The following is a 14,512-nucleotide window of genomic DNA, read 5'->3' on the forward strand; positions in this document are numbered from 1 at the left end:
GTTTAAAATTATTACTACTAGCATAGGCAAGGAGCATCCTTATGGCTTCTAATCGAGCCACGGGATCGAAGGTTTCTTCGTAATCGATACCTTCTTCTTGGTTGAAACCTTTGGCCACTAATCTAGCCTTGTTTCTAACCATGATACCATTTTCGTCTTGCTTGTTTCTAAAGACCCATTTAGTACCAATGACTAAATGGTCACTAGGTCTAGGAACAAGCTTCCATACCTTATTCCTCTCAAATTGATTCAATTCCTCTTGCATTGCAATAACCTAAAAATCATCTTTTATGGTCTCGTCAATGCATTTAGGTTCAATTTGAGAAAGGAATGCGGCATTAGCACAAAAATTCTTGAAAGAGGAACGAGTTTGAACCTCTTTTGATGTATCTCCTATAGTTAGCTCCTTTGGATGAGCATCTATATACTTCCATTCCTTGGGTATGGAAATTTCGGAAGAAGGTGCATCCAAGGTGCTATTTTGAGGAGGAGGTTCATTTAAATTCAAATTATCAAAACCAAGATCATCATCAAAATATTTTTTTTATTATAAAGTTCTGACCTGCCAGATTCGAACCAGCGACCTAAGGATAACTGATACTTTAACCAACTACAGTCCTCCGCTCTACCAACTGAGCTAAGGTCAGGAATGATGTCAAATAATATACCCACAGGTAGTTTTGATATATCTGGATAAACATTTTCTATGTTGGCTATAATTAGAAGTTATAGTCTACAGCATGTGTAGTCATAACTATCGCATTCGCACTCCATGAGTTACTTAGCTTTGTCTATGACCTGTATAGATAAAGCTAATTGTAGAAACTTTAAACATTATCAATTTACTTTTACTTACCAAAAAAAAAAAGATCATCATCAAAATCATTTTTCTTTAAATTAGAAATTTCATTAAAAACTACATGAATAGACTCTTCTATTACTAACGTTCTTTTGTTAAAAACCCGAAAAGCCTTAGAAACGGAAGAGTAACCAAGAAAGATGCCTTCATCGGATTTAGCATCAAATTTTCCTAATACATCCCTTTCATTCAAAATAAAGCATTTACAACCGAAAACTTTAAAATAGAAAATATTTGGTTTTTTGTTATTCCACAATTCATAGGGAGTTTTTGATAAGGATGGTCTTATTAGGACTCTATTCATGATGTAGCAAGCCGTATTTACGGCTTCGGCCCAAAAATACTTAGGTAAACTATGTTCATTTAACATAGTTCTTGCCATTTCTTGTAGGTTTCTATTTTTTCTTTCAACTACTCCATTTTATTAGGGATTCCTCGGAGTGGAGAAGTTGTGATTGTATCCATTAACTTCACAAAAATTTTGAAAGTCATGGTTTTGAAATTCGCCACCGTGATCACTCTGAATTGATAAAATCATGAAACCTTTTTCGTTTTGAGTGAGTTTACAAAATTTAGAGAAGCACTTGAAGCAATCACTTTTGTGGACTAAGAAATAGGTCCAAGTGTACCTAGTATAGTCATCCACAATTACAAACGCATATTTGCTTCCTCCTAGACTTTTTGTATCAATTGGTCCGAATAAGTCCAAATGGATCAATTGTAGTGGTCTAGTGGTGCTAATTTGATTTTTTGGTTTGAAACTAGTTTTTATTTGTTTACCTAGTTGACATGCATCACATACTTTGTCCTTAGTAAACTTCATATTTGGATTCCCTCGTACTAATTCTCTAGATGAGATCTTAGATATTAGTTTCATGCTTGCATGGCCTAATCTCCTATGCCAAAGCCAAGCATCATCAATTAGAGCGGAGAAACACATTTCATTACTTAGTTCATCAAGGTTGATGGTGTAGACATTATTTTGTTTTAATGCAATCATAGTCAAGTTATTGTTTGGTTTTTCAATAATACACATATTTGATTCGAATCTAACGATATAACTTTTATCACATAGTTGACTAATACTAAAGAGATTATGTTTCAATCCATCAACTAGAAAAACATCATCAATGGAAAAACTAAATTTGTTACCAATAGTTCCCTTGCCAATGATTTTGCCTTTGTTGTTGTCTCCGAAGGTGACGTACCCTTCTTCTTTGCTAATGAGCATAGAGAAATGAGATGGATCTCCAGTCATATGTCTTGAACATCCACTATCGAGATACCATCTCTTGCTCCTAGCTTATGGGTTTGTCTACAAAAGAGGATGACTTTTAGGTACCCATTTGATTTTGGGTGCCTCAAAAATTGCTCCTAGCTTGGGTGCCTCATTAAATAAATCACATACCTCTTCTCCTAAAGCCATTAGCGCGTAATGAGCATCTTGCTCGGTGTTGGACTCCTCTTCTTCGGACGCGCTTGAATCATCCCACATTGCCTTGAGCGCCTTCTTCTTTGATGTTCTCTTTTTGGCTTGAGGACAATCGTTCTTGTAGTGTCCGGGTTTTTTGCATTCATAGCAAATCACTTGGTCCTTCTTTTGTTCAAATTTATTTTTTGTATTATTTTTAAATTTGTTCTTTCTTAAAAAAATTTTAATTTTTTTAGTCAAAAGTGCAATGTCATTGTCACTGTCCTCATCTTTTGTTGTTCCTTTCAAGTGGTCTTCTTGTGATTTGAGTGCCATATCCTTCCTATTCTTTGGAAGGGGGTTCTCGAGCTCGTCATGAGCTTGACGTGTCATTTTGTAGGTCATTAGAGACCCAATGAGTTCTTCAAGAGGGAATGCTTTAAGGTCGTTGGCCTCTTGAATGGCCGTAACTTTTGGATCTCAACTTTTAGGGAGGGATCTTAAGATTTTAGTTACTAGTTCAAATTAGTAAAATCTTTACCAAGAGCTTTGAGTCCATTGATGACATCCGAAAACCAGGTGTACATGTCTCCGATGGACTCACTTGGTTTCATTCGGAAAAGTTCGTAAGAGTGCACAAGGATGTCAATTTTGGACTCTTTCACTCGGCTAGTGCCTACATGAGTGACCTCAAGAGTTCTCCCAATATAAAAAACCGAATCACAAATTGAAACACGATTAAATTCATTTTTGTCTAGTGCACAAAACAAGGCATTCATAGCCTTTGCATTTAAAGCAAAAACCTTCTTCTCCGATTCATTCCATTCGCTCATCGGAAGAGAAGATTTTTGAAATCCGTTTTCAACAATAGTCCAAAGCTCGAAATCCATAGAAATGAGGAAGATCCTCATCCGAGTCTTCCAATAAGTATAATCCGACCCATTAAACAAGGGTGGACGTGTGATAGAATGACCCTCATACATGCCGGAGTAAGCCATCTCTCTTGGGTATTAAACTAAATATGAGAGTGAGCCTTGCTCCGATACCAATTGTTAGGATCGGAACGGCACTAAGAGGGGGGGGTGAATTAGTGCAGCGGTGAAGTGCGATAAACTTTTCACGATTTAAACATTTTTCGAAACTTCGTACGATAAAAGCAACGTTTTCGTTTAAAATCGTTTCGATTGCGTTTTAACTTGAAGAAAAAGTAAGACAGAGACAAAGTAGTATAGCATTAAAGTGCAAATGGTTTGCAGTAATATAAATGACAAGAAGTAAATGCAAACCAGAAATTACGTCGATTTTACAATGGTTCGGTCAAATGACCTACATCCACTTGTGAGGCCCCTCTTCGATGAGGCTCTCACCTTCCACTAGCAAATCTCTTGAAAGGGAAGGGTAAATACCCCTCTTACAACTTTGACAAGCGGTTCACTCTCTTACAGATTTTCAGCAAGAAAAAAGGAGGTGAACACTAGCAAATTGAAAACAAGAAAGGCAAAGACTCTTCTAAGACTTTTCTCTCAATCACTTGCTGCTTAAAAAGTTGTAATCTCAGCTGAGATTTGAGGGGTATTTATAGGCCTCAAGAGAATTCAAATTTGGGCTCCAAATTTGAATTCTCGTTGGGTTCCCGATGCTGGCGGTGCCACCGCCTATTAGTGTCAGACACTGACAGCGCTGGGCGGTGCCACCGCCCAGCCAAGGCGGTGCTACCGCCCAGCTCTCGGGTGCTGGGCAGTGCAACCGCCCAGTTTGGCGGTGCCACCGCCAGACTCTTCGGTTGACTGTTTGGGCTTCAAATTTAGCCCAAACCAAGTCTAATTTTGGGCACAGTTGGCCCCTAACCAGGATATAAGGTTATCTCTTAATCCTAATCCTAATTACTGTTAGGATCGGAGCGGCACTAAGAGGGGGGGCTGAATTAGTGCAGCGGATTAAAACGTTAGTTTCGACAAATCTTTCGTACAATAAGAACGGAACTTGAAAAGCTTAACTTGAAAGCGTATTCTTAAAGTTGCGCAGCAAAGGTAATAAGGAACTAAAGCATGTAAGAAGGTTTGCAGTAATGTAAATAGCAATAACGAAATGCAAACCAGAGATCACGCCAATTTTAGAGTGGTTCGGTCAAATGACCTACATCCACTTGCGAGGCCCCTCTTTGATGAGGCTCCCACCTTCCATTAGCAAATCTCTTGAAATGGAAGGGCAAATACCCCTCTTACAACCTTTTACAAGCAGTTCAACCTCTTACAAAATTTCAGCAAGAAAGAAGGAGGAGAACTCTCTAGCAAATTGAAAACAAGAAAGGCAAAGACTCTTCTAAGACTTTTCTCTCAATCACTTGCTGCTCAAAGAGTTGTATTCTCAGCTGAGACTTTAGGGGTATTTATAGGCCTCAAGAAGATTCAAATTTGGGTTCCAAAAATTTGAATTCTCTTATGTTCCCGATGCTGGCGGTGCCACCGCCCAGCGCTCGGGTGCTGGACGGTGCAACCGCCCAGCCCAAGAGGTGTCACCGCCCAGCTCTCGGGTGCTGGGCGGTGCCACCGCCTGGCTCTCCGATTTCACTGGTTTGGCTTAATTTTATCCCAAACCAAATCTGACTTTGGGCCCAATTGGCCCCTAACCAGGATATAGGATTATCTCTTAATCCTAATCCTAATTATAAGTGAACTACATAATAAAAACACATCCTAAGCAAGCTTTCAACCGCGAACGTCGAGTCTTTGTTTCGGCGAGCTTTCCGACGAACATCTTCCGACGGACTCCCAGCAAGCTCCCGAACTTGTGATGACTTTAACGAGTAGCCGAGCCTTCTCGGTGATCTCCGTGAACCTCCGACGATCTCTTCGGTGAACTTCCGAAAATTCCGACAGGTTCCCGATTTCTTCTCGATTGGTTCCGGCAACATCTCCGACGATTCTTCGGACTCTTAAACGTCAATCGAACTTGACTCCGGTATACTTGCTTTGTGTTTTCTGGTTATCGTAGTTAATCCTGCACACTTAGCTCAATAATATGGATTAGATCAATTAACCCATCAATTGATTTTATCATCAAAATCCGAGATTCAACAATCTCCCCCTTTTTAATGATGATAATCAATTGATGACGGAGTTAAACATAACTCCCCCTATCTATATGCCATATTCTGAGAAGATGAAAACACTTGAATTTCATCCATTGAATTGAAGCCTAAACTGATAAGTTCTAACCGTAGAACTTATCGTTATTCTCATTAAGCAATAGTAAATGCGAAACTTCGATGAATATCATAAGTCAAATGATATGGGACGATTTTTACTATGATAGGAGATAAAGATTTTCAATATAAATTTCATGATATAGATGTAAGGCATGCTTTCAATATGATCAATCAATCTTGTGATATTTTCAAGGATTTTGCAAGGCATATAAGACATTCATATCACACAAGTTTTTATAATTCATATAAGTCATGCTATCGATATGGTGTAAGTCATCACTTAGTCATCACTTCTCCCCCTTTGTCATCAACAAAAAGAGACAAGCCAACTAATTGATGATCATAGAATTCGCTGAAAATGATCATTGAATCATTAAAAGAGTTTAGCATTTAATAGTAAACAAAATTCATCATTCAAATTTGCCAGAAATAATTTATCCAAAAGAAATCATCATTTATGTAGATCAAAACAGTAGTTATCTAAAAGGAAGGATCAGTTATCGTTCAAACGATGACAAACTTTGAACTTGTTGTTAAAAGTAAACAGAACAGAATAAAAAGATACATCAATTTAATCCTTAGGCGGTAATCCACAGTGCTGATACATGATATCTATTTTTTCATTCATTTGTCGTAGTGTCTTCAAAATTTCAACTTGTTGATTTTGAATTTGTTCTTGTTGTGATTTGATCTGAGACAGTTCTGCCATAATGAGATCTTCAGAGGAGGAAACAGGAGCTGAAAGTGCTGCGCCAAAGGGACTAGGAGGAGGAGATTCATTTCCCACAAGAATTGGTGTTTCGGGGTGTTCTATTGGTGGAGGAATTGGATCAGTCCTTCTAGGCTGCCTAACCCATATGCCATTGCTAAATGTTCACCTAAGTCTTTTCAGTAGGTTTTTATTTATTATGTTATATCGATCATTTTGAATAGATTCTTCATCGGGTGGGATGCAAATGTCATAAGCATGAAGAAATCTAGTGATTAACCTCCCATATGGCAATATAGTATCTTTAGCCATAATATCCTGCATGTGTTACCGAATTGAGTACTCAAAACAATTATGCTGACCAGTCATAATCCAATACATGGTACTTATCTCTATTTGACTTATTTCATCAAGATGAAATTGTTTGGGGAATATGATGCTTATGATAATGTGATGAAGAATTTTAGAGTTGAAAGGCAGTAGGTGTTCACAGCTCTTGGGTAGGAAGCCAAGGTTTGGATTTGCAAAAATTGTTTCTGCGGCTTCGGTATAGGTTGCTCCTATTGTGTTGATGTCCCATTTACCTTTAAAATAGCATCCCCTATCTTTTTTAGTTATGCCAATTAGCTCACAAATAGTGCTGTCAAATATTCTAATGGGTGTTCCTAGAAGGTAAGTGCTTAGGCTATCGTTGTCCTCATATAGGTTGGCATAGAACAATCTAACTAACCGCGGATAGATTGGTTCATCTATTTGTAGTAGAGGTAGAGCTTCTAGGTGTGCAAACCACCTAATGGGTTCTAAGTCCTCTAGTTCATCCAGATCAACGTATTTTACCTTATGGATACATCGTGTTTCAAATTTTGGAAAGCTAAGGGCTACCTCTTTTGATCTAAAAAGATCATGGTCATATGGATCCCCTTCAATCCTTTTTCCTTTTGATCTCTTAGGAGCCATTATCTAGACAAGATGATGATGAAATTGTGAAAAATAAGCAAGGGAAAGAGAAAAGAAAAGAGGGATTTCAAGTGTTACCTTATGGAGATTATGTTGAGAGATGGAGAGCTTGGACCACCAAGAATCCTTCTCCAATGCTTCTAAGAGTTAGAATGAGGGTCAGAGGGAATGGGAGAGGGTTTTGAGAGCTTTTTCTTCGGGTTGGGGGCGGTGTCACCGCCGGCCCTAACCCCTCGGGTTAATAACGGTTGCTCGGTCGGTGCCACCGCCAAACCGAGCGGTGTCACCGCCTAGCGCCCGAGCGCTTAGGCGGTGCAACCGCCGGATCTGGCGGTGCCACCGCCGGCATCCCGCGGAGGAAAGAAAAAAAATTTTCTTCCTCCCTTTTGTTTACTTCTTCCCTCAAGATAATAAGTTATACTTTAATGGATAATTTTGAATTGAAGAAGAAGGAAGAAATCAAATTCACAAATGAAAGGAAAAGGACGAGTCATTTTTCGTGAAGTTCATTTTAGGGACAATTTAACATACCTAATTCCCTTCGGATGAATTCAAATTGGTCTTCATTTAAGGCTTTTATAAAAATATCTGCTAATTGATGCTTTGTGTCAATAAATTCTAATACCACATTGTTGTTAAGGACATGAGCACGTATGAAATGATGCCTAATGTCGATATATTTAGTCCTAGAGTGCTGAATTGGATTTATGGTGAGACATATGACACTAGTATTATCACACTTTATAGGAATATTTTTCAAGTGAATTACATAGTTTTCTAGTGTATTTTTCATCCAGACAACTTGCGCACAATATGCACTTGCAGCAATGTACTCGGCTTCGGCCGTAGATAGAGCTATTGAATTTTGTTTCTTAGATGTCCAAGAAACAAGTGCATGACCTAAAAATTGGCATGTTCCAGATGTACTTTTTCTATCTATTCTGCATCCGCCAAAATCGGCATCTGCATAGGCTATTCAATCAAATTTATCTGATTTTGGATACCATAGTCCTAAATTTGGAGTTCCTTTAAGACACCTAAATATTCTTTTAACACTCTTAAGATGAGATAATTTAGGATTAGATTGAAACCTTGTAACATCCCCCATTTTTAAAAATTTAGTAAAATATTTTGTTTGTAAAAATAAGGATTATTTAATAATTATTTTATATTAAATAATATTATATTAAAGTTTATGGCTAAGGACCTAAGAGTAAATATTAAAATTTTGATATGATTTATTGAATATTCAGAATTGAGTAAATAAAAATAAAATAAAATAAAAATTAGTGGACATGTGTCACTAGCTAGCTTAATGATGCCACCTAAGTTTGCCCTAAGGATGACACCTAGCACTTTTCATGCATGCTTGCCACCTTGAAACTTTGCAACTCTTGTGTTAACCAAAAGTAATTAAGTAAGAGATTAAAGGAGAAACTAAATGTAACCTTCAGATGCTGCATCCAACGTGAGTTTAAGAAAAGAAGAGAAGGGAAGAAGAAGAAGAGGAATTGAAGAAGAAGATTTGATTGAGGTTTTGCATCAACTCCCCCCATTTGGGAATCAAATTTGTTTAAGGCAAGTGTTCTAATCTCTTCCTACAGAATTCCTAATCTTTGTTTTCCTTTTAATTCTTCATAATGCAAAAGATTTCAGCTTAGTAACAAACCGTTCTTTCCTTTTGATACAAATCCATGAATCTTAAATTTTTTCGGTAATCTGACCTCTATTCAATGTTTCGGTCATAACATTTTGTAATAAACTCTGATTTAGACAAAACCTATTCCATTTGAAAGTAGACTCAAATATCTTTATTTTGACACTAAGATTGAATGATTCGGAGTTTAAATGCCTACTAAGACTTCTGTTTCAATTAACCCTACAGATTCTACAAAATTGGGACTGAAATTTCTGACCTTCTGTTACTAAATTGCTCATAACTCTCTAGAGAAAATTCTGAACTAAGCAAAACTTAGTTCTTTGGAAACTAGATTCGTGTATCTTTCTTTTGACACCTAGTTGGAAATTTTGAAGTATGTTTGCCTTCTGAAACATCTGTTTAAATCGATTCTATCAAGTCTGCAAAACAGGGATGATCATTTCTGACCTTCCTTTACTCTATTTGTTGTAACTTCTTGTTAAGAACTCAAAAAATTATAAATCTGAGTTCATCGGAAAATAGATTGATACAGCTTTCTAATGAAACCTATTTTTAGTGATTTCGAGCTGAAACCTATTTTTAGTGATTTCGAGCATATTTGGTCACTCAAACAATTCAGAAACTATACCATTCAAATCCTGTCATAATTGAAAACTTTGTTGAGATTTGCCTATTCAATTTTCATCCTATTGGAAAATTGATTTCTGCTAAATTCTTCTTCAATTGAGCTTTATATTAGTCCTTTGAAGTTCTTGTATTGTTCATCCTGAAATTATTGAATATCTGAAATTTATTATGTAATGCTTTGTTTGCATTTCCTTGTTTGATAAAGGCACATGCATATCTTCGTTGTTCTGCTTGTGCTTCTGATATGTGTCAATGTTCTTGTTCATACTACCCTTTTTATACTCTGGTGTATTGTGGGATATTGTGAACCTTTGCCAGTGCTCATAACTCTCTAGAGAAAATTCTGAACTAAGCAAAACTTAGTTCTTTGGAAACTAGATTCGTGTATCTTTCTTTTGACACCAAGTTGGAAATTTTGAAGTATGTTTGCCTTCTGAAACATCTGTTTAAATCGATTCTATCAAGTCTGCAAAACAGGGATGATCATTTCTGACCTTCCTTTACTCTATTTGTTGTAACTTCCTGTTAAGAACTCAAAAAATTATAAATCTGAGTTCATCGAAAAATAGATTGATACAGCTTTCTAATGACACCTATTTTAGTGATTTGGAGCATATTTGGTCACTCAAACAATTCAGAAACTCTACCATTCAAATCCTATCATAATTGAAAACTTTGTTGGGATTTGCCTATTCAATTTTCATCCTATTGGAAAATTGATTTCTGCTAAATTCTTCTTCAATTGAGCTTTATATTAGTCCTTTGAAGTTCTTGTATTGTTCATCCTGAAATTATTGAATATATGAAATTTATTATGTAATGCTTTGTTTGCATTTCCTTGTTTGATAAAGGCACATGCATATCTTCGTTGTTCCGCTTGTGCTTCTGATATGTGTCAATGTTATTGTTCATACTACCCTTTTTATACTCTGGTGTATTGTGGGATATTGTGAACCTTTGCCAGAAATGGTAAAGGGAGTTATGCTTAGAGCCCGCGATTGCTCTGCCGGCCCCATTGACTTCACTCAAACGTGGGTGGATGGAGCTCCCAGACGTGGGAGACTTATGCGTGGTCATCCAGAAATGGATGGACTATATTATGTTATGATCCCACTTCACCTTCTATCTGTTTGATATAAAATTCAGAGCCGACCTAGCACTTGGGCAGGGTGAGAGGGCTCGAGTAGGAAAGGGCTACCCGTGGATGGAGTCGAGAACTCATCACGGCGTGGAGCCACCACTGAGTTAATCCTCACATGCACTATGCTAGAGTACGACGTTTGAGCTTCTATTTCATATTTGTTCTTTGATATATTCTGAAATGCTTCTTATGCTTCCGAAATATTTCCATATGCCATTGATATCTAAAATGCTCTTTACGTCTTTGTTATGCCTTGAAATTACCATATGTCGTCGATATGCTCCTTATGCCAATGATATGCTCCAATTTCCTTTCTCCTATTGTTATGTCTAATGCCTGTTTTGAACGAGGTAAACCTTTGTGATTTTATATCAAATGAGATGACTTCAAATGAACACTTGTATTTATACTTTTGTATCTTGATACTAAGCTTGCTTGAACTTCTCCTATCGCCATGGATATGTTAGACGCTTGCTGAGCTCTTTATGCTCACCCCGTTGCTATATAAATTTTTCAGGGTAGCTTGTCACGCACTGAAAAGCTAGAATTGGGTTAAAGCAGTGAAAGGCTAGAAGATTTTTAAGCTAATCTTTGTTGGATGATGGTTTTTGTTGTATAGTAAACTTTACTTCTGATGTAATGTTAAGGATCTATTGATACTTATGTGTTGTAAAATGTCAAAGGACCGCTCATGTGTATGGAATGATAAGTTTAAGATGTGTAAGGATAAGAACTCATGGTAAATAATTATCTTTTTGTGATTGTATATACTTCTATGATTATGGATTTGTGGTGTGGTTGATGTTTAGTTGAGTTGTCTTTGGATTTTGTAAATCTCTGAGTGAAGTGGATTATGATTATGTAATGTACAGGTTTATGAATTGTGAATATTGATTTTGAATGATTCTTAGTATCCTCAAATTGTTAGATTGGATCCTGGATTGAATTGATGATGAATTATAATATTATTGATTTTAGATAGGGTCACACCTCCTAAATGTGATAATTCGGGGTGGGGCGTGACAAACCTAGTGTAAAGTCCTACACTAAACATAATATCTGGTCTAGTCGCGGTGAGGTAGAGTAGACTACCTATCATTCCCCTATATGTTTTTTGATCGAAATTTTTACTATTTTCATCCATATCTAACTTAGTCGCAGTACTCATAGGGGTGTTTATTGCTTTTGAATTATCCATGTTAAATCGTTTTAACAGTTCTAATGTATATTTGGATTGGTTAAGATATATACCATCACTAAGTTGTTTGATTTGTAATCCTAAAAAGAAAGTTAATTCACCCATTAAACTCAATTCAAATTCATGACTCATACATTTGGCAAATGATTCACATAGTGATTCATCCGAAGAGCCAAAAATAATATCGTCAACATAAATTTGCATAATAAAAAAATTATTTTTAAAATGTTTAATAAACAATGTAGTATCAACCTTGCCTTTGGTAAAATTATTTAAAATAAGAAAGGAACTAAGCCTTTCATACCAAGCTCTAGGAGCTTGTTTCAAGCCATAGAGAGCTTTAGTCAATTTGAATACATGATTAGGAACAAGAGAATTTTCAAATCCGGGAGGTTGTTCGATATATACTTCTTCGGAAATAAAACCATTCAAGAAAGCACTTTTGACATCCATTTGAAATAGTTTAAAATTATTACTACTAGCATAGGCAAGGAGCATCCTTATGGCTTCTAATCGAGCCACGGGAGCGAAGGTTTCTTCGTAATCGATACCTTCTTCTTGGTTGAAACATTTGGCCACTAATCTAGCCTTGTTTCTAACCACGATACCATTTCCGTCTTGCTTGTTTCTAAAGACCCACTTAGTACCTATGACTAAGTGGTCACTTGGTCTAGGAACAAGCTTTCATACCTCATTCATCTCAAATTGGTTCAATTCTTCTTGCATTGCAATGACCCAAAAATCATCTTTTAAGGTTTCGTCATGCATTTAGGTTCAATTTGAGAAAGGAAAGCGGCGTTAGCACAAAAATTCTTGAAAGAAGAACGAGTTTGAACCCCTTTTGTTGTATCTCCTATAATTAGCTCCTTTGGATGAGCATCTACATACTTCCATTCTTTGGGTAAAGAAATTTCGGAAGAAGATGCATTCAAATGGCTATTTTGAGGAGGAGGTTCATTTAAATTCAAATTATCAAAACCAAGATCATCATCAAAATTATTTTTCTTTAAATTGAAAATTTCATTAAAAACTACATGAATAGACTCTTCCATTACTAAGGTCCTTTTGTTAAAGACATGAAAGGCTTTAGAAACGGAGGAGTAACTAAGAAAAATGCCTTCATCGGATTTAGCATCAAATTTGCCTAGGGTATCCTTTTCATTTAAAATGAAGCATTTACAACCAAAAACTTTAAAATAAGAAATATTTGGTTTTTTGTTATTCCATAATTCATAGGGAGTTTTTGATAGAGATGGTCTTATTAGGACCCTATTCATGATGTAACAAGCCGTATTTACGGCTTCGACCCAAAAATATTTGGGTAAACTATGTTCATTTAATATAGTTCTTGCCATTTCTTGTAGGTTTCTATTTTTCCTTTCAACTACTCCATTTTGTTGAGGATTTCTTGGAGTTGAGAAGTTGTGATTGTACCCATTTACTTCGCAAAAATATTGAAAGTCCCGGTTTTGAAATTCACCACCGTGATCACTCCGAATTGATGAAATCATGAAGCCCTTTTCGTTTTGAGTGAGTTTACAAAATTTAGAGAAACACTTGAAGAAATCACTTTTGTGAGCTAAGAAATAGGTCAAAGTGTATCTAGAGTAGTCATCCACAATCACAAAAGCATATTTGCTTCCACCTAGACTTGTTGTATCAATTGGTCCAAATAAGTCCAAATGGATCAATTGTAACGGTCTAGTGGTGCTAATTTGATTTTTTGGTTTGAAGCTTGTTTTTATTTGTTTGCCTAGTTGACATGCATCGCATACCTTATCCTTAATAAACTTCATATTCGGAATCCCTCGTACTAATTCTTGAGATGAGATTTTAGATATTGTTTTCATACTTGCATGGCCTAATCTCCTATGCCAAAGCCAAGCATCATCATTTACGACAAAAAAACACATTTCATTACTTAGTTCATTAAGATTGATGGTATAGACATTATTTTGTTTTAAAGCAATCATAGTCACGTTATATTTGGTTTTTCAATAATGCACATATTTGATTCAAATCTAACGATATAACTTTTATCGCATAATTGACTAATGCTCAATAAATTATGTTTCAATCCATCAACTAGTAACACATCATCAATAGAAAAACTTGATTTGTTACCTATAGTTCCCTTGCCAATGATTTTGCCTTTGTTGTTGTCTCCGAAGGTGACATAGCCATCGTCCATGCTAGTGAGCTTGGAGAATTGGGATGGATCTCCGGTCATATGCCTTGAGCATCCACTATCAAGATACCATCTCTTGCTCCTAGCATGTGATGGTGAATGTTTCTACAAGAAGGAATTATTTTTAGGTACCCATTTACTTTTGGGTGCCTCAAAAACTAACCTAACTTGTTTATCATGTTGCATAGACTTGATCATGGTTCCTTTAGGAACCCAAATCAATTTGTTCGGACTAATTTTCTTGAATGGACATTGATAAATTATATGTCCATATTTGCAACAAAAGTTGCAATTGCTTTGGTGTTGAACATGTAAGATAGGACCTTTAATGAAGGTGGTTGGATTTTGGTGAGTACTTTTCACAAATCCGATTCCACTCCTTTTAGGAACGTGACCCTTATTTGTAAGGATCATGTTTAAGGACTTGCTACCGACCTCGAATTTCTTCAAGGTGTCCTTAAGTATCAAGTTCTCATTTTGGAGAGTTTCTAGATCATGGCATTTAGCACATGGAGCTAGACTATCATGATATTCAGTTTTTAATTAATCAAAAT

The 14,512-nt window shown here is 36.3% G+C and overlaps 1 non-coding gene across 1 annotated transcript; it reads right to left on the reverse strand.

The window, feature by feature from the left end:
• Nucleotides 1-556: 556 nt before the first annotated feature.
• TRNAY-GUA (transfer RNA tyrosine (anticodon GUA)) lies at nt 557-647 on the reverse strand. Its single transcript is given in 2 exon segments — nt 557-592; nt 611-647. It is a non-coding gene; the product is annotated as a tRNA-Tyr (tRNA).
• Between the last annotated feature and the right edge of the window lie 13,865 nt (nt 648-14,512).

The sequence above is a fragment of the Musa acuminata genome, chromosome BXJ1-2 (genome assembly GCF_036884655.1).
Source record: "Musa acuminata AAA Group cultivar baxijiao chromosome BXJ1-2, Cavendish_Baxijiao_AAA, whole genome shotgun sequence".
NCBI lineage: Eukaryota > Viridiplantae > Streptophyta > Magnoliopsida > Zingiberales > Musaceae > Musa > Musa acuminata.